The following is a 22,094-nucleotide window of genomic DNA, read 5'->3' on the forward strand; positions in this document are numbered from 1 at the left end:
AAAAGAAGCGTAGGTAGAGAATGGATATGCAGGGCGGGCTGAGTGCATTGGCAGAGCTGTGGGCTGTGGTGGATATGGGGCTTCACTTGAAACTATGCTGACCCCGCATCCCCTTCAGAATCTTGTGCCTCTGGGAAATCAGGATCTGTCACCAGGGAGGTCTGTGCTCTGGAGCCCCCACTTGCTTCCTCCATCAAACACCTGCATGGCAGAAGAGAAGGGCGCCCCACCTGCTGGAAGTGAGCACTAGGGAGCAGGAGGTGGAGACTAGGGAAGAGCTGAGATCAAGGTGAGGATTCCCAAGCCCCTCCCCCAAGAGCCGCTGGAGCCAAGAGGGTCAGAGCTGCAGATAGCAGCAGACAGGTGAGGCACGGAGACATTCAAACAGGTGCATGCAACTTTGGAAAAGCAGCCAGCCTCATCTATTTGCAGTTTGCGGATCAGACCAGCAAAGACAAGGAACAAGTTATAAAACCCAGGACTGATGAGCACGTGGAGAAAACAACACTCTCAAAATCCTGCTGGGGGGAGTCTACAGGAACAGTGGCCCTTAGTCTCTCTGCAATTCTTGGGGCCAGAGGCATGTGGGATTTCTGATCTTTCTAGATTTTAGGAAAGAAACGCGACGAATGAACTGTCTGCCTTGCAACACCTCAGGCTAGGACAAGGGCCATTTCCACCCAGTCCCCTCACCAACCCCAACACTTTTCCATGTCTGCCGTGAAATGTACAAATGCTCGCACCGAGTGAGATGACTACAGACCGCAAGCAGCTTCCTGTCCATTCGGGTCAGGGGTTGGCACCACATGAGCTTAGAAACCAAACTTAAAACATTTCCTGTTTTCAGAGTTTTGCGGACAAGGGATTGCAGACCTCACAACTTTTATGGGATGACAATTTAACAACACGTCTTAAAAATACCAAAGTGAATTCACGCTTTTACCCCACAATTTTACTCCCAGGGATTAGCTTTAAGGAAATAAGTGTGATTGCATGCAATACTCTAACCATAAGCTTGTCCATACAGCACTGTTTGTTTGAAAAAAAAAAAAAACTCTAAATGTTCCTCAATAGGAGACTGTTTAAGCAACTATAGAATGGTCCTGTGATGCAATAGGGCTGGGATAGGGCTGGAACAATCATTCACAGAATGATTCTTCATTGGCTCTTCGAAGCACGCATGATACATTATTTAGAGAGAGATTTAAGTGGTGGTTATGATCTTACTTGCCTTGTGAAACCTGGAAGAGTGCACCTCAGCTAGAGTTATCTCCAGGAGTTAGCTGTATGCATGGTTCTTCTGCAGTGTGGATTTTCTCTATTCGAAGTTTGAAAAGTAATTTTTATTCATCAATGTTTTGAAAGTACTCCTAGGTATGTAGGTTAAAACAAAAGCTTCTACTCTATTTCCTCTCCCAATCCCTTCCACTCCCTTGAGGTAATGCATTCCACTGGCATTATTATTTCTTTTTCTAGGCTTTTACTGTGTTTGTAAGTCCATGCAAACCTTTTAAAAGATAACTATATAGGCCAGCGCCACAGCTCACTAGGTTAATCCTCTGCCTGCGGCGCCAGCACCCTGGGTTCCAGCACCTTGGGGCACCGGATTCTGTCCCGGTTGCTCCTCTTCCAGTCCAGCTCTCTGCTGTGGCCCGGGAGTACAGTGGAGGATGGCCCAAGTGCTTGGGCCCTGCATCCGCATGGGAGACCAGGAGGAAGCACCTGGCTCCTGGCTTCGGATTGGCGCAGCCCGCTGGCCGCACGCACCAGTCACAGCGGCCACTTGAGGGGTGAACCAACGGAAAAAGGAAGACCTTTCTCTCTGACTCTCTCTCACTGTCTAACTCTGCCTGTCCAAAAAAAAAAAAAAAAAAAGACACACACACACATACACACACACACTGAGGCTGGCACCGTGGAAGCAGGTCAAGCTGCATCGCATATGGATGCCAGTTCAAGCTCTGGCTGCTCCACTTCTTATCCATCTCCCTGCTAATAGGCCTGGGAAAGCAGAAGAAGATGACCTGAGGCCCTGGCCCCTGCTACCCATGTGGGAAATCCAAGAGCAGCTCCTGGCTCCTGGCTTCAGACTGACTCAGCCTCTGGTTGCTGCGGCCATTTTGAGAACCAGCGAATTTAAGATTTCTTTGTGCTCCCCTTCTAACTATGACTTTCAAATAAATAATCTTTTTTTTTTTTTTTTTTGACAGGCAGAGTGGACAGTGAGAGAGAGAGACAGAGAGAAAGGTCTTCCTTTTGCCGTTGGTTCACCCTCCAGTGGCCACCATGGCCGGTGCGCTGCAGCCGGCGCACCGCGCTGATCCGAAGGCAGGAGCCAGGTACTTATCCTGGTCTCCCATGGGGTGCAGGGCCCAAGCACTTGGGCCATCCTCCACTGCCTTCCTGGGCCACAGCAGAGAGCTGGCCTGGAAGAGGGGCAACCGGGACAGAATCCGGCACCCCGACCGGGACTAGAACCTGGTGTGCCGGCACTGCTAGGTGGAGGATTAGCCTATTGAGCCGCGGCACCGGCCATAAATAAATCTTTAAAAAATTATTTTCTATTTATTTGAAAGGCAGAGAGGGACAGGGAAATGGAGAGAAAGATTTTCCATCTGCCGAGTTCCTCTGCACAAGCCCACCAGGGCTGCGGCTAGGCCAGACCTGAACGCAGGAGCTCTGGTCAGCTCTCTTATATTTACATTTGTAAGACCAAGGCACATGGGCATGTCGTAACTTTCTAAAGTTGCAAGTGCTGCGAAGTCACGTGGAAAAATGATGTCATAGGAAGGCAGTAAAGCATTGAGGACAATAATCCATCTACCACTGCTATTGTTTCTGTCTCTGCTTTCAAGGGTGAGAAGAACTAGCTGGTCAGAAAAGGATAGTCCACACAGTCCAAACATAAGGTACTTACAGAAAAAATATGGAACACTGCGCAGATGTGTCCATCATCCTTGAGCAGGGGCCATGCTAATCTCTGTACTGTTCCAATTTTAGTGTGAGTGCTGTTGAAGCGAGCACTGGCTGCAAATTTTTAAGTGTTTTCCCGTTCATGGAGCCACACTGTGTAAAGCTTTCTGTGTCATCCCCTTTCACTTCATTCTCTCCTTCACCTCTCCCCTTGCTGGCAGGGTGATCTCAGTTTACTTAACCCTCTCCCCACTGTCGGACATTTAAGTAGCTTCCACGTATCTGCTACCTTAAACTATTTCAACAAACACACTTGCCTTTGCGGACACAGGCACCCATTCTGGTAGAAGCATTCTTCATTATTCTGAGGTTTCTATCATGAACATGTATTATTTAATTATTATTAAAAATATTATTCAACACCTTAAACATCCCACCAGACTGCATCTTCTAAGACCCTGAAGCTATTCAGTTGGCCAATTTTTCTCTCAAAATAAATGCATTATTCACTAGCACTATCTTGTAAATGAATTCCACTGATTTCTGGGCTACACGTGCGTTTCCCAGGTTCACCCTCTCTGAGGGGTAGCTGGTCCAGGGCAAGAGGTAGGAGTCAGTGTCTTCACCCGAAGGACTTTGACGGTTTCCAAAGCTGTGAGGGAGGGGAGGTGGGTGGTCCTGGGCTGGCACTGGGTGTTCACGTTTCACAGGTGGCCTAGTGACCACAGGGTCTTCTCTTGATGGTCACTGACCACTCTGGGATGGCTTCAATCACTGCTCCCAGCGACCAGTGGCCTCCCAGAGTGGGGGTGAGGCGGGGAGCTCAGATCTGATGTCCCCTCTGTCTACTGGCTCCCCATAGAGGGTAGCTCAGGGGTAGGGAGGGCAGGCAGAGTGGGTCCTTGACCAACCTCAGGGCCTCCAAAGCCTTCCAGTGTTCCCCTTCCTTTCGTGCTTGCAAAATTTATACCACATTTCCTCTGCTCTCAGAGACACATTTTCATTTAATGCTTCTGAAATGAGAAGTGGACATGAATGTGAGGGCATCCCTCGTGCTCTTTTTCAAGCCTATGATTAAGCAGATGGAGCAGCATACAGTCAATGGGGTTCTAGAATTAGGAAACATGAACGCCCCTCTTGTATTCCCCTTCTCAAACCCGGTCACACAGGCAACTCCAAGTTGCCCGGCACACCAGGGGCTGGTAAATCCCACCCCTCGTCCAGGCAGCATGAAGAACACTGCTGTCAGAACCTTCCCCTAGATTCAGACTGGACTCCCGTGTGAGGCCAAAGCCGGGCTCATCATTGTTTTCCTTGGCTGCTCATGCCCATCCCTTCCAATAATGCTGCTCCACCCCTTCTGTGTAATTAGTGGGGGGCATAATTAATACATGCGAGGAGTCTTCCTAAAAGATCTGAGCAAGTGCATCCTCTTAAAATGGAACCGGAGGCAGATCCGAACAGGCTGCTACATGTCGACCTGAAACATCCAGGCAGAGCACCAACTTCCCGTTCTCTTCCATGTGCATTTGTACACTTTGTGGATGGACCCAGTTACACGGAGGAAATGAAAGGACTTAGGAAGGCTTGCAAGTGACTGAACCGGGGATCTGAGCTGGGGAACCATGAACAGGCTGCACTTCATCTTTGAAAGGCAGAGGTCAACTGGGTCGTGGGGCTGATCGTGGAAGACAAGCCAACACTGTGAACTGTGTCCTGTGTTCCAGGCACTGAGATGCTGTCTCAGTTGGTCCCTGGGGTAAGTGTTCAAATTTTCCCCTTTTATGGATGCTAACAGGACCCTAGAGTGAGCACTTGACTGGCTGTAGGCAGGATTGGGACACAGTTAAGGATTGACACTGAAGGTCATTTGACTCTCAAGACTTAAAGGAAAAATTACAAGTGAAACTTGAAGTTCCTTTGTTCCTCGGCTCTCTTTGACCAGTCTTCCGCCCAGTCCTTGCGGCACATCCTGGCTAGGATAAACCTTCCAGGGCCCTACTTCCTGTCATCTTCTCCATGGCCTAGCTCCTCCGTACCCTGCAACCCCATTACCTTAGAGAGTGTGTGCTCCCCTCTCAAGGCCTGGCTCAGATGATGTCAACAGTTGGGTGTACGTGCGCTAAGAACTCTCTACTAGACCCAATGGTCAAGTTTTTATGATTGGAAGGGCCAACATTACTAGTTGATTTTATGAGCCCTTGACTTCCAGTGGACACAAAGCAGCATGCTTGTCCCAACCAAACTTGCATTTCTCCTGCTATTTTCTTATCCTAGGGACTTATTCACTGTCCATTCAGGTGACCCAAGTAGGACTGGGTGTTCACCTGGGTGCTGTCTTTCCCTGTCCCTCTGCCTCACTCAGTTGGCTGCCAATCATTTATACTGCCTAAATATCTTTTTAAAAAACTTTTATTTAATACATATAAATTTCAAAAGTACAATTTACGGATTATAGAGGTTTTTCCCCCATAACCTCCCTCCCACCCACAGCCATCCCATCTCCTACTCCCTTTCCCATCCCACCCCTCATTAAGATTCATTTTTAATTACTTTTACATGCAGAAGATCAACTTAGTATATACTAAGATTTCAACAGTTTGCACCCACACAGACACATAAAGTATAAAGTCCTGTTTGAATACTAGTTTTACCATTAATTCGCATAGTACAACACATTAAGGACAGAGATCCTACATGGGGAGTGGGGAGTAAATGCACAGTGACTCCCATTGTTGATTTAACAATTGACACTCTTGTTTATGACATCAGTAATCACCCGAGGCTCTTGTCATGAGCTGCCAAGGCTGTGGAAGCCTCTTGAGTTCACAAACTCCGACCTTATTTAGACAAGGCCATAATCAAAGTGGAAGTTCTCTACTCCCTTCAGAGAAAGTACCTCCTTCTTTGATGGCCCCTTCTTTCTGCTGGGATCTCACTCACAGAGATCTTTCATTTAGGTCATATATATATATATATATTTTTTTTTTTTTGCCACAGTGTCTTGGCTTTCCATTATACTGCCTAAATATCTAATACCTTTCTACTTCTTCCTGTCCTTCCATCCCCACTGCTACAGTCCTCATCCACTGTTCACTTGGTGGAGCCCCCACCTGTTCTTTCTACCCCCATCTTTGTCTTCCATTCCTGGAAACATCCATTCTTCACATTGCAACCAAATGATCTTTCTAGAACACAATGAGGCCATATCATTTCGCTACTTTAAGTGCTCTCAGTGGCTCCTCCATCCCCTTAAGGTTTTTTAACTTAACTCACAAGGGTTTTGTCATCTGGCTGCCAGTATCACTCCAGCTTTGCCTCATACGCTTCTTCCCTTCCCACTCAGGTGTGAGACATCTGCAGGTTCACTAAAATATACGTGTGCACACACAGTGGTGAGAACTTACACACTCAATAAACTCAGCTGTGAAGAAATGCAGCTTTGTTTTCCTACAGCTGAGAGCTGAACTCAAATCATTACACAAGTCCCTGTTACTACTCAGTAGTGGAAAAGAACAATCTTGCCAATTTTATGTAATTTGGCCAATACTGCTTTTTTAAAAAATGCAAAACATATATAAAATTTACCATGTTAGCCATTTTCAAAAAGTACATCTGTTATTTATATTTTTGGAAAGGGGTGGAGAGAAAGATAGTTCGTTTCCATTTACTTGTCATTCCCCCAATGTCTACAACAGTCAGTGATGGGCCAGGCCAAAGCCAGGAGGTAGGATTTCCCATCTGGATGGTAGGAGCCCAAGTAGTTGAACCAGCACCTGCTACCTTCCAGGGTACACATTTGTAGGAGACTCTAATTGAGAAAACAGCCAAGACTCAAAATTAGGCACTCTAATATGGGAGGAGAGTATCCCAAATGACACATTAACTGCCACACCAAATGTCTACCCTAATCATTTTTAGGTGTACAATTCACTGCTAACAACTACATTTAAATTGTTGTGCAATCATCCTCATCATTGATTTCCATAACTTTTTCAATTCCTGATCTGAAAAGCCCTGTACCCATTACATACGAATTCCCCATTCCTCTCATCTGCTGGTGACCACCACTCCCATTCTGTGCCTATGACCCTGACTTGTCAGTGCTGTTATAAGACTGAGCCTTTCTCTCTCTCTTTTTTTTTTTTTTGACAGGCAGAGTGGACAGTGAGAGAGAGAGACAGAGAGAAAGGTCTTCCTTTGCCGTTGGTTCACCCTCCAATGGCCGCCGCGGCCGGCGCGCTGCAGCCGGCGCACCGCGCTGATCCGGTGGCAGGAGCCAGGAGCCAGGTGCTTTTCCTGGTCTCCCATGGAGTGCAGGGCCCAAGCACCTGGGCCATCCTCCACTGCACTCCCTGGCCACAGCAGAGGGCTGGCCTGGAAGAGGGGCAACGGGGACAGAATCCGGCGCCCCGACCAGGACTAGAACCCGGTGTGCCGGCGCCGCTAGGCGGAGGATTAGCCTAGTGAGCCGCGGCGCCGGCCCTGAGCCTTTCTCTTTTAAAAAATTTATTTATTTGAAAGTTAGAGTTACCAAGAGAGAAGGAGATACAGAGAGATAATCTGCTAGTTCACTCCCCAGATGGTCACAATGGCCAAGACTGGGCCAGGCTGAAGCCAAGAACTTCAACCAAGTCTCCCATTTGGGCGGCAGGGATTCAAGCACTTGGGCCATCTTCTACTGCTTTTCTGAGACCTATAGCAGGGAGCTGGATCAGAAGTGGAACAGCCAGGGCCTGAACTGATGCCCGCATAGGATGCTGGCATTGTAGACAGTGGCTTTACCTGCTACACTACAATGTCAGCCCTAAGACTCAGCTTTTTTGGGCTATTGCTGTGGTGTATCAGGTTAAGCCACTGCCTGCAGTGCCGGCATCCCACATGGGTGCTGGTTCTAGTCCTGGCTGCTCCACTTCTGATCCACTCCCTGTTAATGTGCCTGGAAAAGCATTGGAAGATGGCTCCTTCCTTGGGCCCCTGCACCCGCATGGGAGACCTGGAAGAAGCTCCTGGCTCCTGGTTTTTGATCGGCCCAGCTCCAGCTGTAGTGGCCATTTGGGGAGTGAACCAGCAGATGGAAGACTCTCTCTCTGCCCTTCAAATAAGATAAATAAATCTTCAACAAAAAAGTTTGCAGGGAGGGAAACAGATGATGCAGAGCTTCACAGATTATTGGAAGACTTGGAGTCTTACACAAAGTCACATGAAAAGCCCTTGCAGGGTACTGAGTGGAGGACAGATACAGTCTACTAAGTTTTTTTTTTAATTTTTTTTTTGACAGGCAGAGTGGACAGTGAGAGAGAGACAGAGAGAAAGGTCTTCCTTTACCATTGGTTCACCCTCCAATGGCCGCTGCAGCCGGTGCACCACACTGATCCGAAGCCAGGAGCCAGGTGCTTCTCCTGGTCTCCCATGCGGGTGCAGGGCCCAAGCACTTGGGCCATTCTCCACTGCACTCCCGGGCCACAGCAGAGAGCTGGCCTGGAAGAGGGGCAACTGGGACAGAATCCGGTGCCCTGACTGGGACTAGAACCCGGTGTGCCAACACCGCAAGGTGGAGGATTAGCCTATTGAGCCGTGGTGCTGGCCCACAGTCTACTAAGTTTTAACAGGAACTGGCCACTATGAAGAAACTCATGGGAAGCAGGGCAGAAACAGGGAAATAAGCAGAGACTACTGGGTTGGGTTGCTTCATGGCTGTCCCTTGTGGAGGTGGAGAGGGTGGCGAGACACATACCTCAGGGAGGAGCCTGCTCCGGAGGAGTCAGTGGCACTCAAAGATGTCTTCAGACAGTGGAGAGGAGGGGACAGAACACAAGGGGTGGGCTCTGTGCTCTGGATCCAGCTCCCGGGCTGGGGCGGAGGTGGCAGCTTCGGTGAGATGGGAGACAACTCAGCAGGCACAGGTCTGGGTCTGAAACTTGCATGATGGAAGTCATGTTTCAAGGAGGAGAAGTCAGCCAGCTACAGAAATGAGAACAAAGGTTACGGGACATCCACGTAGCATCCCAGTTGCCTTCCTCCCCATCTGCCCGGTACTCAGCCTGAGAGCAGCATGTGGTGCTGGTAGCGGTGGGGACATCATCTCCCACACACATCATCTCCCACACACATCTGCACTCATTGCAGACCTTTGCACCTGCTGCGTTCTCAGCCCTCAACGCTCTGCTCGCCCTCTTGGTTGGTGGAGTCATCACCTCCCCTGAGATGCCTTACAGCCATTTAACATCCCTCCCCACTTCCCAACATGCACAACACTGTGTCGGAGGCATGAACCACTGTTGTGCCTTCTCATAGCAGAAGGACCTAGCCCATGGAGCATTTCTCCAGCACTCATCAATTAATGAATTAGGAAGTTTCATTTTTAGAGACTTGTTTGAAAGAGAAAAAGGAACAGAGAGAACAGGCTCTTCCATCCGCTGGTTCACTCCCCAAATGCCTGAAAGAGCCAGGGCTGGGCCAGGTTGATGTCAGGAGCCAGGAACTCTATCTTTCTTGTCCCCCATGCCTGTGCCAGGAGCCCAAACACTTCGGCTACCTTCCACTGCTTTCCCAGGCTCATTAGCAGGAAGCTGGATTGGAAACAAAACAGGCTAAACTTGAACTGGCATCGCTCTGATATGGGACGCCAGCATCGCCATCAGGCGTAACTTGTTGCTCCTCAATGCTTGCCCCCAAAGGGGATGTTAAAGTAGAAAACATTACTTAAACATTTCTTTTTTCTCCATTTTCTTTCTTCTTTGTGTAGTGTTCACGCTTGCTACTCCTGAGTTAGCAGAGGTCTTTAACGTGAAGGCCAGGGAAGGATGGCACCAGCCCATGTGTTGGGATTATATGTGCTTGTTCTGGGAGAAGGCCAAAGCTTTCATCAGTGTCTCAGGAACACTTGACTCCAAATAAGTAATGAATCACTATACATTTTGTTTCTTCATTCACTTTAAAGGCAGAGAGGTAGACACATACACACACACACACACACACACACACACAGATCTTCCATCTACTGGTTCCCTTTCCAAATGCGCAAAACAGTTGGGGTGAGTCAGGTTGAAGCCAAGAGCCAGGAGCTCTAGTCACGTCTCCTATGTGGGTGGCATGGGGTCAGGTACCTGACCCATCTCTGCTGCTTTCCAGGGTGCATGTTATAGGAAGTAGAAGCAGGACTCAAACCCAGGCACCCTGGAAAGGGATGAAGGCATCCCAACCGGTGTCTTAACTGCTGCACCAAATGCCCACCCTAATTTTTATAAAACAAAAGGGGAGTTAGATGGAGCATGCCTTACTCTTCACGTTTGAATCATTCCCTCTATCCTGTGCTGTCCTCTATACATAAAATGTTAAGCCAAACCTCTAAGTGATCAAACATGGACAACAGTAGAGCATTAAAAATTAAACCTCAAAGCAATGTCTTGTCTCAACGTTACTTTGTTCCCAGGAAGGCAGCCCTGATGAATGGTGCTTTCTTTACATGCTGGGGAGAGGGAAAGGTTAAAGGCCAGGTTTCATGTGTCGTTGGATCTTCCTGGGATCCAATGGAGCCAAGCAGGTGCTGAGCAGGGTTTGCTCCCAGGTCCAGACCCACTGTCCCCAGGGTCCTGGGAGAGCTGCCATCCTGCCTTGCAGGCTCTTCTGCCAGCATTACCAATAGCTTCTTCCCCACTCTGGTTCTTGGGAGAAGCTATTACTCTCACTCAGTTTAATTCCAATTTAATATAGTGTCAAAATAAAAACAGGATTCATGGGTTTGGTCTGTGAAGGTGCAGTGCAAATGCGTGAAAATAAAACATCTCCCGACCTCACCATCAGAGACACAGATTTTATTTTCTTAGGAGAGGAGCATCTGGTGAGGAGGGGTGTTTTTTTCCTTCTTTGTTGTTGTTGTTTAAGCTCAGTGGGGTGTTAAATTCAGGAAGCAGGCAGAGCTGTCATAGCCAGAGCCAGCAGGACTGTGAGATGATGTGACCTGGAGACACAGGCCTCCAGGTTTTGTAATAAATCCCGGGAGGGAAGGCTCCAGTCCCAGCCTGCCCTGAGCCAAAATGTGTCATCATAGGAACAGAGCCATAATAACCCTTGCAGAGTACAAGTTGAGACCTTGTCTTGGTTTTGGGTCCCCCCAAAACAGGTCTTAGGAAGTACATAGCAGCTTAGGGAACTCTGGTGCTCCATGTGGAATGTGGGTATCCCAGGTGGCATTTTAATCACTGTATCAAATTCCGACCCCAAGTGTGTCTTTTTTTTTTTTTTTTTACCATGCATCGTAACAGACATCCCATTCTAACTTCTGTAATCAACGCAACGCTTTGAAAGATTTGTCATTATTGCCATATGCCTCCCTATTTCATTTTTTCCATTTGCTCCATGGTAGGCTGGCATCACAGTTTGCTTATCTATCCCCTGAATAATGAACACCTTGGCTACCTCAGAATTCCTGCCACAGACACACACACACACAACTGCCAAAGAACAGCCCCGTAGACATTCCCTCCACGGACCTGTAGGTGAAGCCTTCTTGGATGTATATCCAGGAGTGGGCTTCCTAGACTGCAGGGTACAGATACACTTTTTTTTTTTTTTTGACAGGCAGAGTGGACAGTGAGAGAGAGACACAGAGAGAAAGGTCTTCTTTGCCATTGGTTCACCCTACAATGGCCGCCGCGGCCGGCGCGCTGCGGCCGGCGCACCATGCTAATCCGATGGCAGGAGCCAGGTGCTTCTCCTGGTCTCCCATGGGGTGCAGGGCCCAAGCACTTGGGCCATCCTCCACTGCACTCGCTGGCCACAGCAGAGAGCTGGCCTGGAAGAGGGGCAACCGGGACAGGATCCGGTGCCCCGACTGGGACTAGAACCCGGTGTGCTGGTGCTGCAAGGCGGAGGATTAGCCTAGTGAGCCGCGGCGCCGGCCAGATATACTGAATAGTGCTAGGTAGCATTTGCTTTCCAGTGGGGTTGTACCCAATCTTTTTCTTCACCATTAGTGCAAGAAGGTTCCCTTCCCTTCAGATGCTTTCCCATTATAATCAAGATATTTGCATTATCAGTTTTTAATTTTGCTAATTTTATGGATGTAAAGTAGCTCATAATTATTTTAATTGGTGATTGAATTAATTATATCCATGTGGGTATCGATTATCACGTTTGTTAGCTCTTCTGCCTCCTCTTCTTTGAAGTGCCTGTTCATATTCCTTGCGTTTTTCCTACTGGGTTCGCTGTCTTGTTCTTATTGAATTTCATGGAGTTCTTTTTATCTTAGGAACTGTCCTCACCCCAAGTTGTTCTTACATTCACATTCATGAACATGTTGGTGCCGAGCATAGCTCAAACAAGCCTAGAAGAGCAAAAAAGATCCCCAGTTCCTATGCAGCAAGGGGGCAGGCAGACTGGTCATTGCCTGCGCGTGGTAATGCAGACATGTGGAACTCCACGAGCCTGTGTGGGCCACAGTTGGAACCACACGCACAGCCACGCTCTGCTGCATGACCCACTTCTCTGTACAAACGAAGCCTCTGCAGTTCATTAACGAGGAGGGCATTAATAAGTATGCATGGAAGAAGTTTCTATTAAATGATGCTTTAAAATTTTCAGCACTCTATTTTGGAGTGCACCATTAAAGTGATTGGCCCATTAAGACCAGTGGTTATAAATGAATTTATTGTTCAAAAGGAAAAATAACGATAATGATACTGACAGCGACTGAAACAATGGGCTCTCTTGCTCAGTATCAAAAGAATCAGGCCATTAACATGTGAAATGTAAAATGTGCCAATGAATTTTCCTCCGAGTAGTCCGACGTCAGTGATTTACTTGGTACAAAACAGCATCATTCATTATGCTAAAGAATGGTTGTTAGTTTCAATTTCATTCATTTTAGAGTTTTGATTGTGTTTGATTTGCAAATTAATGTTTAAGATTCTGTAAGCATGAGAGTTTTATAGCTATTTTTATGTTCCTACATGTTAAATGTAATAAAACAATTTGGACAAACACTGGGAATCTGTAATACTTTTTCTATGAATGTTTGAGAAATGCCTTAGTGACTGGAACAGTCATCTGCATGTTATAGACTTAACTTATTTGACAGAGTGAAGTGAATGGTGGTCACCAAGATCAATTCTAAAATATCAGGCATCACAGATCAAACATGCGTGAATCTCAGAGGCAAGATGAACACTTATACAGATCCGGGGGACATGTGATGGGCTGACTCTCAACAGCCACTCCACTTTTTTCTAGTGTTTTCCCTTCTTGAACAAGCTGGGAAGCCATAGAACTGTACTTCCAAGACTCTTGTAAGCTGCAGTCTGGATAGGGTTTAGATTCAGCCTTCTAGCTGCATCCATGTGTATACTGGGGAGACAGAAGCAAGCAGATGCCTGGTGTCTCTGTAGTCAGGCACCGGGGAGCCATCTGTATTGGGTCCAGAGCCCAGCCACTATGTTTGAGGAGCAGGCTGTAGGCAGGACATGCTTTTGATGGGTGTGAATGGTCTTCTGCTTGTGGCCCTCTGCCTATAGGAGGGGCAGCAGCTCTTTGGGTGGTCCAGATATTCCTATGACTTTGGGAGTCATTTCTGAAAGGTCAGCTTGTTTGTTGAATGCTTTCAGTGGTCCTTTGAGCTGTCAATATCCTGTCATCATTTGTTCCTGCTTAGCCTGACCAGCATAGATCTTATTCTTTGCAATCAAAGCCTGGGTAATGTGAGGTCAAATCCTTGAGAATGAGATTCTTCCCCCAACAGGGTAGGATCACACTTAGCCTGCAGGGCTCTTGCTAGGCCATGTGGGTAGGGTACAGCTTCAGTTGGAGCCACCAGGTTTCCTCGAGACAAGACAGAGTGGTCAGTAGCACAGGACAGCACCAAGTGTGATCCATGGGTTCTGGGATGGCTGAAGAGTGAGACAGAGAGGACGCCACTGACCATGGAGGGCCAGGAAAGACTCATAGAAAAGGTGGCGCCTGAATCGAACTTTAATTAATGAGCTGAAGCCAGAGAGGTGGCAGCAAAGAGGAGACAGGACATGGAGGCAGAGGGGCAGGGGTGCAGTGGGCAGAATGACACAAATGGCAAATGGAAGGGAAGAAGCAAGTTTTGGTCAGATCCTGGGAAGCCTTGAACACTAGAAGTATGTAACACTGTTTTATCCTTCTAGCAACGAGAGCTATTGCAGATTGTGAGTAGACTGATGTGACCAAATCAATGTGTGTTTTTTTTTTCCCACCCCTTCCTCCCTCCCCTCTCTTGGGGATGAAGAAAGCACAGGACCAAACTTTTGGGGGTGACTGAGGTTGTTCCATGGGATGTGACAGGGAGAGATGTTCTCCTGTGGTCTATTAATTTGGACCTTCAGGAAGTCAGGTCCATGGGAGACTACGCTTTAGAGAAATCCTTTTCAGCAGACGTTAAAGAGCCACACCAGTCCCAGCAAGAAGCCAACCAATGCTGTGGCCACTGCAGCAGCAGCTTTCCCCCAGGCACCTGAGAAGGAATCCTTCAATCCAGGACTGTGTAAATGAAAAAGCTGGAGAGGATATTTTGTGATGGGGATTTAAGTAGCTAAATGGGAGAGATTTGATTTTAGGATTTTACTTTGTGGGAGGCTGATTGCATCGTTGGGACTTTATAATCGTTGGAAACCTTATAATGATAGAAAAGTCCTAATTTTTTTAAAAAAAATTATGTATTTTTTTTCAAAGACAGAGCAACAGGGAAGGAGAGGGAGATCTTCTACCTGTTAGTTCATTCCCCAAATGGTTACCACCGCCAAGGAGTAGGCCAAATTTGGGAGCCAGGAACTCAATTTAGGCTCCCACATGGGTGGCCAGGGCCATTATGTTACCTTCCCAGGCACATTAGCAGGAAGCTGGATCAGAAGGGGAGCAGCAGGGACTCCACCAGCACTCTGAAATGGGATGCCAGAGACAGATGTGGCGGTTTAACCCCTGAGTCATAATGTGGGTCCCTTGATTTCCAAATTTTGCTGGATTTGGGCTAATTCCTTACATAACCATCTCTGATGAGCCAGGCTGGAGTAGCTGGGATGTAGGAAGAGGGGAAAATTGTCAAGTAGTGAACTTTGGAATTAAACGAGTGGCTTTTCTTTACCTACATCAGGGATTTCTCGGAGCAAGGCAGAAGCATTCCTTTTGGGATGAAATTATTCAAGGAGGAAGCCCAAGAATAGAAGAGGTGGGTTGATACTCTGGATTTCTTCCTGTGTTCTAAATTTGATAGACATTTGTTGTGGCTATTGAGCCTGTTGGTTAACAAAAGAAAAGTCACGGGAATATAGGCTTCTAAGTGGAGAAACACATTCATGGTAGAGCTTGCCATCCACTTTCATTCCTTACCAAGAGACTTCAGAATGCTGATCAGGCCACATTTACTCAGGGACAATCCCACTTCTGCATCTATGAGGCACAGCTCTTCCTAGCTGACAACTTTCTCTAACCCTGAATTTGGCCACAGGACAGTGGGAGCAGTTTATTTCCATCAGCAGACTGTCACCATCTCTTCAAGCCTCAAACAAAGCAGAACTAAGAGAACTGATATACAGTTGTCCAGGTTAAAAACCAGCTCTCAGGACTGGCATCGTTGCATAGCATGTAAAGCTGTCACTTGTGAGACTGGCATCCAATACAGGTGCTGGTTTGTGTCCCGGCTTCTCCACTTCTGATCCAGCTGCCTGCTGATGACTTGGGAAAAGCAGCAGCAGATGGCCCAGGTATTTGGGCCCCTACCATGCACGAGGGATCCCCAGTGAAGCTCCTGGCTCCTTCCTGGCTTTGGGCTGGTTGCAGCTGTCTGGGGGAGTGAACCAGTGGATGGAAGAGTCCTGAATCTGTCTTTCCATCTCTGCAACTCTTTCAAATGGATGATTTAAAAAAAATGCACAAGTCTTACAGTGATTCTTTCGATTGATGGAGGGAAAAGAAGTATCCATCAGGAGACACTGACCTTCTTGCTCCCGGTTTTGATGCCATCAAATGTCATTTTCGAGTCTATCTGTGCCACCCTAGGACAGTCTCACTCCCATTGGATAGCAGTGGAAACTAGACCAATGTATACCTCTTCTGGAAATTGTATCATTATGTATGGGGATGAATTTGAATTTCCAGGCACCTGTTTAGTGTCTGCAGTGTTTTCTCAGTGACAACTTGATGATAGAAAATTAAAAAAAAATTATTTGAAAGGCAGAATTGCAGAGTTATAGAGTGAGAGAGCAAGAGAGACATCTTCCATCTGCAGGTTCACTGCCCAAATGGCCACAATAGCTGAATCAGGGCCAATCCAAAGCCAGGAGCTTCTTCCAGATCTCCCATGTGGGTGCAGGGGCCCAAGCACTTGGGCCATCCTCCAGTGCTTTCCCAGGTCATTAGCAGAGAGCTGGATTAGAAAAGGAGTAGTTAGGGCTTGAACTGGTGTCCATATGGGATGCCGGCACTGTAGGCAGCAGCTTTACCTGCCCTGATAGCCAATTTTATTGAACACTGGTACAAACATTCAACTTCTGTAATCAGACATGTATGGACTCGCCTTGGACTTGCCATGTTTTCTCACAAATGCCACTGATGTTAAGGTGAAATATCTTTTTTTTTCCCATTAATCCTTGACCTTTTCAGTCCTCATTAATTTTGTTTTGATTTACTTACTTCACAAACACCTTTCTAAGATGAGCAAACCAGTGCATTTTGTGGTCCGTTTTTTCTTCCTTATACTCTCTTGTCTGCCATTTGGGAGGATGCACACCTACTTCGTTCCCCCACCCCCCCAGGGCTCTACTTCCGCCTTCCTTTGGTCCCCAGGCAGTGAGATGAGCAGGCGCACGTGTTCCTCTATTCCTCAGTCATGTGCTTTTGACTCTTCAGTCTTGGGTATTGGGCTGTGAGGGTCTTGTCTTGTGCTTGGAGAACATTTCTTCCTTGTCTTCCATACTCAGCCCCGCTCTCCAGTTCCCTTTGCCAGGATGGTCTGTGTTGGATTTCTGGGTCTGTAAATAACAAAGCGGTGTCTTGTGTCCCAGTTGCCCTTGGTATTCCATGTCGGCACACTCATCAGGAAGAAGATAGAATTTGGCATCTCTGGGATGGATGGCCCCTAACCAGATGTCATTCCCAGTCCACACTGCATCTGGTAGAAGATCTTCCTAGCACTGAGCTGGCAGTGAAAGATGGTAACGTGGAGGAGGAGATGATTGGCAATGATGAGGATGTGAGCTGAAGAATCACAGTGGAGGATGAAGAGAAGGTACAGATCAGAGATGAGAGGGAAGGGGAATGGACAGGCCTTAAGATCCGTGATAAACGATCAGTTCCAGGAAGAAGGAGCAAGCAAAACAGCAACAGGGCATCGCCAAGATGACTGATGAGAGGTGCATGGTGCACTTCCCTCTACAATGAAGGTCCAGAACTATGAAAAAAATAACTGTAGCATCATGGAGCGTTCGAGGCAGGGTGGCAAAGTGCTTTTGTGATGTGGCAGAGACATTGCAGAGCAGGGAGATGGCCTTATTAAGGGAAGGAAGAACAAAGCACTTGCCTTCCTACCCCTCAAAATCAACCCTGAACCAAGGGATTTTGGGGTAAGCAGGAAGCCCTGGCAGTCTCCACTTGTGTTGCAAACACCTGCGGTGTTTACTACTGGAGAAACCTGCAGTCCTCTCAGGTCCTGAGTCCCATTTGGGGAGCTGCTGTGTTGTACTCTGCATTGCCCTAGAGAAGTAACCAGCACATACTGAGCCTTCCCTAACCAGCCCACAGCTCCAGGGAGCCTGGCTGAGACTTCACACACCTGGGGTCTTGTGATGCAGCCAGGTAGTTTCCCTCGGCAACTCTGCTGACCCAGCCCTGTGAACCAGCCAGTGGCCTTGCAGATCCTCTACAGTCCTGGAAAGAAGCTGAGAAGCTGACCCTGAGCAGAAGCCCCCCAGTTAGTACTTGGCTGCACTGTCCACCCTCCTGGTGTCTTGTAAGCAGCCAGGTGATTCTTCCCACACCCTGGGCCCCAGGATGCAGCCAGACGGCCCTGCCCACCGCCTTGCTGGCCCAGAAGAAACTTGGTGGCACTGCTCACCCACCCTCAGCCTTGGCAAGTAGCTGGGAAAATCCCCAAAGCTTTCTGTCCTTGGAGTCCCCCTAAAATCACCTGTTTAGCTCAAAAGAAGTCCAACTGGCCTGCTTGAGGCCCTCAGGTAGTGAAAGACACCCAGACTATGACTAGGTATATTGTGATGTCCCTACCTGAGCCTACGTACACAATACCCACAAGCCCCACAATATTGCACAATACCCACAGAAACTGATAGGTATCCCATGCCTATAGCCAGGTGTATCACCAAAGAGAACTGAGCCTAGTTGGCAGTGCAATCCCATAATACCTGCAGCCTGGGTCACTGAGGTACCCACAGACATTACCAGTTGTTCACACCTGAAGGAACAACATGGAAACTAAAGTGCCTAACTTGAAATTCAGTGTGAAATATCCAGCCAACAACTTAGGACACAATGCCAAGACAAAGTCTGTTATCATCAACACTACTCTGTAAAACTGGTAGAGGCAACTGATTCACCAGATGCACAAATACCAATGCAGGGAGTAATAAAGCAAACAGGAAAAGACATGATAATATGATGCCTCCAAAGAAACATAATAACTCTCTAGCAACAAACCACAAAGGAAAAGAAGTAGATAAATTAATTGGAAAAGAATTCAAAATAATGATTTTAGAAAATGTAGATAATCCAATGAAATTAAGAGGACAATTCATGATGTGAATGAGAAATTTAGCAGAACCAAATAGAAATTAAAAAGAACCAAATAGAAATTAAAATATATATGCATACACACACAATCTGAAAGGCAGGATCTCAGAGAAAGGGAGGACAGGGAGGACAGGGGAGGAATGGGGGAGAGGTGGGACTGGGGGGGAAGGGGGGAGAGAAAGAGAGAGAGATCAATTTTCCACCTGTTGGCTCATTCCCCAAATGGTTGCAAAGGCCAGGGCTTGGCCAGGCTGAAGCCAGGGCCCTGGAGCATCTTCTGGGTCTCTTACATATGGGTAAGGCCCAAGCACTTGGGCCATTCTCCACTGCTTTCCTAGGTACACCATCAGGGAGCTGGAACAGAAGTGGAGCAGCCAAGTCTTGAACCCGGGATCAAATGGTATACTGGCATCCCAGGCAGAGGCCCAACCCACCACGCCACAATGTTAGCCCTCAAAAAGAAATTCTAAAGCAAAAGAAATCAAGAATTAGAATTGAAAAAGCAGTTGAGGGGCCAGCATTGTAGCACAGCACGTTGAGCTGCCACCTGAAATGCTGAGATCCCATAATGGAGCGCAGGTTTGAGTCCCGGCTGCTTCATTTTTGATACAATGCCCTGCTAATGCACCTGGAAAGGCAGCAGAAGATGGCCCTAGTACTTGGGATCCTGCCACCCATGTGAGAGACCTGGAGTGAATTCCTCGTTCTTGACTTTGACCTGGCCCAGTCCCAGACACTGCCATCATTTGGGGATTAAACCAGTGGATTAAAGCTCTTTCTCTCTGTCACTCTGCCCTTCAAATAAATAAATCTTTTAAAAATGCAGTTGAGAGCTTCAACAACATAGAAGATCAGGTAGAAGAAAGAATTTCTGTGCTTGAAGAAAGATCTTCCAAAATAAGTGAGACAAAGGAGAGAATTTAAAAAGAATGAGAAAAGCCTTTGAGATACCAGTAAATGACTGAATATTTGCATTATGCATGTTCCAGTAGTAAAAAGGAGAGAAAGCATACGAAATCTATTTTATAAGATAATTGCTAACTAAAAACATTCCAAATCTTGGGAAGATATGGAATTCAGATCCAGGAAGTTCAAATGACTCCAATAGACTCAGTTAAAAATTTTTTCTTAGAGTCAAACTGGCAAAAGCACAAGACAAAGACAGAATTCCAACAACAGCAAGAGAGAGCATGACCTCACATATAAGGGAATTACCATTAAACTAACATCAGACTTTTTGGTGCAAACCTTATAGGCCAAAAGAGATTGGGATAATATATTCAAAATCCTCAAAGGAAAAAAAGGATTGCCAACCAAGAATATTATACCCAGCAAAGCTAACCTTCAGAAATTAAAGAGAAATAAAGTTTTCCCAAGACAGGCAAAAACTGAGGGAATTCATCACTACCAGACTGGGCCTTTCAGCAAAAGATGAGAGATTCCTACACTAGAGGCAAAAAGATTAACAATCATCATGGAAATATACAAAAGCACAAAACTCAATAGTACTGTAAGTATGCAAAACATAAGGAGAATCAAATCCTATGATTATAGAAATCCACCAAATTACAAACAACAAGATAGGAGCAAAAGAAAAAAGGACATAGAAAACAATCTGGAAAAAAATAACAAAATGACAGAAATATATCACTCTTCAATAATAACTCTGAAATTCAATGGATTAAATCTCCCAATTAAAAGATGTAGGCTGGGAGTGGATGTTCAGCCTAGGCACATTGGGGTAACTGGGCTTATTTGTTGGCCCTGGCTCCTGACTTCAGCTTCCCAGCAATGCAGACCCTCAGAAACAGCAGAGACGCCTCAGTCAGGTTCCTGTCACCCTTGTGGGAGACCTGGATTGAATTCTCAGCTCTTGGTTTCAGACCTGACCCCAGTCCCAGCCATTGAGGGCATTAGTTAAGTGAATCAGAAGCTAAGAGATCTTTCCTTTTGTCTTTCTGTCTGGCTCCTTGTCTCCCAAGTAAACAAAAAACATTAAATTAAAAAATGTAAAGTGGCTGAATGGATAAAAACAAGCAAAGACGACCAATAAAGACACTCAGATTGATAGTAAATAAATGTAAAAACATATACAGTGCAAGTGGAAATAAAAACAAAAAACCCCAAACAGGAGTAGTAGAAAGCTTTGATTTAATAAATTAAATTTCATAAGCACAGCTTTTGGATTATAGTGGTCCTTCCCCCTATACCTGCCCTCCAACCACCACTCCTGTCATACTTCCTACTCTCTCTCCCATCCCATTTTTTTTTTATCAAGATTCATTTTTAATTACTTTTATATACAGAACATAAACTCTATACTAACTAAAGATTTCAGCAGTTTGCACCCACACAGACACGCAAAGTATAAAGTACTGTTTGGAGACTAGTTTTACTGTTAATTCTCATAGTACAACTCATTAAGGACAGTGCTCAGTGACTTCTGTAGTTGATTTATAATTGACGTTCTTATTTATAACATCAGTGATCACCTGAGGCTCTTGCCATGAGCTGCCAAGGCTATGGAAGCCCCTTGAATCCACAAACTCCAATATTATTTAGACAGGGCCATAACTGAAGTAGAAGTTCTCTCCTCCCTTCAGCAAAAAGTACCTCCTTCTTTGATGGCCCATTCTTTCTGCTGGGATCTCACTCACAGAGATCTTTGATGTAAGTAATTTTTTGCCATAGTGCCTTGGCTTTTCATGCCCGAAGGGCTCTCATGAGATTTTTAGCCAGATCCGAAAGCCTTAAAGACTGATTCTGAGGCCAGAGTGCTGTTTAGGGCATTTGTCATTCTATGTGTCTGCTGTGTGGCCTGAGCAGTAGCTACATCTACATCATATAAAATAGACTAAGTTAAAAACTATAAAGACACATAAAGATTACTACACATGATCAGAGATCAACACAACCAGGTGATACAATGATTACAAATGTATATGTACCTAATGCTAGAACACTCATTTTTTTTTAACTTTTATTTAGTAAATATAAATTTCCAAAGTACAGTTTATGGATTACAATGGCTACCCCCCCATAACTTCCCTCCCACTCACACCCCTCCCATCTCCCACTCCCTCTCTCATTCCATTCACATCAAGATTCATTTTCAATTATCCTTATATACAGAGGATCAATTTAGTATATATTAAGTAAAGATTTCATCAGTTTGCACCCACACAGAGCATAAAGTGTAAAATACTGTTTCAGTACTAGTTATAGCATTAATTCCCACTGGACAACACATTAAGGACAGAGATCCCACATGAGGAGTAAGTAGACAGTGACCCTGTTGTTGACTTAACAATTTGACACTCTTGTTTATGGCGTCAGTAATCTCCCTAGGCTCTTGTCATGAGTTGCCAAGGCTATGGAAGCCTTTTGAGTTCGTCAACTTCTATCTTATTCAGACAAGGTCA

The 22,094-nt window shown here is 46.3% G+C and overlaps 1 long non-coding RNA gene and 1 other non-coding gene across 2 annotated transcripts in view; both read right to left on the reverse strand.

Moving 5' to 3' along the window:
- Window positions 1–2,920: 2,920 nt before the first annotated feature.
- Window positions 2,921–3,024, reverse strand: LOC127492530 (U6 spliceosomal RNA). The gene has a single exon (XR_007922044.2). It is a non-coding gene; the product is annotated as a U6 spliceosomal RNA (small nuclear RNA).
- Window positions 3,025–5,928: 2,904 nt separating this feature from the next.
- Window positions 5,929–22,094, reverse strand: part of LOC103349149 (uncharacterized) — a 257,314-nt gene continuing 241,148 nt past the window's right edge. Inside the window, exons 4-5 of the long non-coding RNA XR_016214930.1 lie at window positions 8,651–8,877; window positions 5,929–6,724 (exon numbers count right to left, since the gene is read on the reverse strand). This is a non-coding gene — a long non-coding RNA (uncharacterized LOC103349149). The remainder of the gene's footprint in view (window positions 6,725–8,650; window positions 8,878–22,094) is intronic.

This window comes from Oryctolagus cuniculus, chromosome 10 (genome assembly GCF_051225735.1).
Source record: "Oryctolagus cuniculus isolate XC-2025 breed Fujian yellow rabbit chromosome 10, ASM5122573v1, whole genome shotgun sequence".
In the NCBI taxonomy this organism is placed as follows: domain Eukaryota; kingdom Metazoa; phylum Chordata; class Mammalia; order Lagomorpha; family Leporidae; genus Oryctolagus; species Oryctolagus cuniculus.